Source organism: Nannospalax galili, unplaced genomic scaffold (assembly GCF_000622305.1).
Source record: "Nannospalax galili isolate Female #2095 unplaced genomic scaffold, S.galili_v1.0 scaffold2108, whole genome shotgun sequence".
Lineage (NCBI taxonomy): Eukaryota > Metazoa > Chordata > Mammalia > Rodentia > Spalacidae > Nannospalax > Nannospalax galili.
In genome coordinates this window covers 1,146-4,675 of record NW_008358188.1, presented here as the reverse complement: position 1 = coordinate 4,675, position 3,530 = coordinate 1,146, and the positions used below count along the sequence as shown (strand labels likewise).

General features: G+C 34.6%; 1 pseudogene; it reads left to right on the top strand.

Moving 5' to 3' along the window:
- The window catches only part of LOC103752531, a 5,524-nt pseudogene that overhangs the window by 1,848 nt on the left and 146 nt on the right, over positions 1 to 3,530 (top strand).

The following is a 3,530-nucleotide window of genomic DNA, read 5'->3' as shown; positions in this document are numbered from 1 at the left end:
ATGAATTTGTTTTTATATTTCTTTTCTTCTAAATATAGTGAAGGAAAATTTGAAGATTGGATTTTACCTGTGAATGGAATGAGTATATACATATAAAAAAATCCCCAAATCTTACCCTTTACCTTCTTTGCTAAAAAAATATTTTCTTATACTATAGTGTTGAAATTTCATGTTTCGAAAGTTGGCATAGCAGCAGCAAGCTCAAGGAATTTCCTTTAATTATAATGTTGCATGAAACCTTTAGAATATTGCTAATTCAAGTGACCCTTATTTGTGCTCTAAAGATGTAAATTTGGGTTGTTCTTGTATATAAAGTGTGTTGATCATTGGATCATAAAAATTTCCCTTTAGAAAGGACATCAATTTCCTGGTACTGGATAGATGGCTTATTTATTAAGAGAACATGCTGTTCCTCCTCAACAGGAGGAGGTTCCACAGGCAACCATACATATGTGGCATATGTACACACACACACACACACACACACACACACACACACACATACACATATACACATAAATAAAAAGGAATATTAAAAAATAAAACTAAAAAAGAAAATTTGCTTGGCTTGTGGTTCTTTAATCTGTAAAATAATACACATGACCTATGTGATTCAGAAATTCTAAACATTATTTCTGTATATCCTTTTAAGTGTAATTATGCAGGAAGATATTTCCCATTCCACAAATTTTTGTTTTGTACAACTGTAAGTGTGAAGTTTGATTGGACATAATCATCATTTACTTCTTTTTAAAATAATTGTTGCTGTTGTTTCACTGGATATGATGACTTGTTTCATAAAGACATTTTCCCAGGAGTATGTCATGTGCCTCGACTATGCTCACCCACCGTCTTCTTTCTTGCATCTCCACTCCCATTATTCTTCTTCCTGTGCCTAGGCTTGCATTTGTTTAGATTTATGGCCAAGTTTCATAACAATATATACTTAGAAGGGAGCAAAATCTATTGCTTTAAATGTTGACATGATTTTTAAAGGGCCCCATTTATCCCTTACTTCATGTCCTTTCCTCCACATGGGATTTAAATGACAATACAATATTTTCATTTTATTTACCTATGTAAACAAACTCCCCGGGTACTCAGCTGTCCTTGATAGTGTGCATCTTCTCATATAGCACAGAAGGACTCTGCTTTCACACTTCTTCCTTCTAATACTTGAACTCACCTGCAGTGTTGTTATTTTCCCCTATTTTGAATCAGTACATGATACTTTTGTACACACACCTTCCAGATCTTCTCTATTCTCTCCATTTCCACCTCAGCTCTATAAAGCCTATAGGCATTGCAGACAGAATTAATTCTGCTTGAGCACTAGAACTTTCAGTTTTTTTCTTCCAGTAAGGGAAAGAACTAAGAAGGTTAAAAGGGTGTAAGACCCTATAAAAGCATGATCTGTAATTATTCAACTAGTGACATTGAAGGTAAATGTGATTGTTGATTCCAGACATGCTTAATATTTGGCTGTTGGAAAAATTTGTAGGTGAGATACTGCTTAAAGCTTCTCAAGTACTTTACTTGTTAACCAGATCAAAATGCCTTCTATGTAAACTTAATGGTATTTTAAACTTGTTTCCAACACTTCAGGCTCGCCCTGTGATCCCACCTACATCCTGAGCTGTGCTCCTTGCAATGTGATCTGCTCCATTATTTTCCAGAATCGCTTTGATTATAAGGATCGGGAGTTTCTTGACTTGATGGAAAGAGTAAATGATGATGTCCATATTCTGAGCTCCCCATGGATACAGGTGAAAGCAAGATCTTTTCTTATTGAGAACATATTTAGGGACTTTCTCAAAAAGATCAAATTCTACATGGATCAAGTAATGATGGCAATGGACTTCACAGTCCTGCCTAGAGTATTACAGTAAAAATATTTGGAAGAGATGTTTAAGTTTTTTTCTGTACAAAGAGGAAATCATAAGGGCAAATACCATGTTAACCAAAGCCTGTTACTTATGTAACAATTGCCTTTCCCATTATCTTCCACAGAGCTGTTTGTATGAATTTATTTATTCCTTTTTATATGGAAAGGACATTCTTATGCTATCCACAAGTTCTTGTACTGTTAACAATCAACAGTATGATTTTAACATTAAAATATGATACTAACATTTTCACCATATTACTTGGCAGAAATATCTTAATTTAGGAAAAGGAGAAAGACTATTTGGGGCAATGGAATCCTCTAAGATGCAATGAGAAGTTTTGGTCCCCCTTGTTATCTTTTGTCCTCCTTTGTCTTCCTTTATATCTTTTATCTTTTAAAAATATTTTATGAATTCTTTGAGAATTGTACAATGTATTTTTACCATATTCACACCCAATTCCTCACCTTAACTCCTTTCATATCCACTCCCACCTCCCTACCCCTAATTTTGTTTTCTCTTTTAAAAAATATTTAATGACTCATTTACTCCATAAGCTTCTGCAGGCTCTGGGACGGTTGTGGAAGGGGTTTGTGTGTGCTTGTTAAGAGCAAGATGTTGAGGAAGACCAGAGCAAAGTGATGCCTTTTTGATACTGTTTTCAAGAACTCAATAGCTCTGGTTGCCTGCATAAAACTTGCATAACATCAAGCCAGTCACCATTCTAGAATGCAGTGGGAATGGGTTCATGAGCCCTTTCCCCAACTGAGAAACTATAGACATTTGATAGCTTCATTGAGATGGAGTGATACTTTCTTTAAGAGTGTGATTCCTAGTTTTTGGCAACACTCCAATGGGTGGTCCCATGCCCAGAAATATATACATAGGACGAATTGTAGTCAATGGGTTATTAAATTATTTCAGGTTTTTGATGCTTTACCTATGAAAGTTGAGAAGGTAAAAGACAAAAATGGCAAATGGAATGCATGGTTTGTGGGCTGTAAACATCCTTACAGTGTTTTCCTGTGCAGAATTGGCATCTTCTGCACTCTGTATAAATAACGATTGTGTGATCATAGAGAAGTTGCTAATGGCTGAGGTGTACCATTGATGTCAAGGCACTCTTGAGCCACAGCCATTTCTAAATATCCCTTCATGGCAGACACTGGTTAATAAGAATAATGTTTCTAGGTGTTAACTTTCTGCTCTAAATCAGGTTACCAACTATCTTAGTTTCTGTCATCTAAAATATGAATAACAGTAATTTATATCATAATCTATTTCAAACTAGTAAGGAAGAACAGATATAAGCATATAGTTAGTTGACCCAAATGTGTTAACATGTTTCATTAGTGTGGAAAATTGATTATGAACTTTGATCATCTGGGTAGGATTTTCTTCCTCAACTCTCTCTCCCACCACAGAGATTTACTGCATATGTAAATTAAAATATTATCATGTTGGACATCTTTTTTCATTCATATCTAGAATTATAAATCCACATTAGTCTTGCTTTATGTTATAAATATATGTGCACTTATTAATTAAAATTTTCTGTTAATAAATAATGGTTCTTTTGCCTTGTAGGTCTGCAATCACTTCCCTTTTCTCCTTGACTATTGTCCAGGAAGTCACAACAGATTT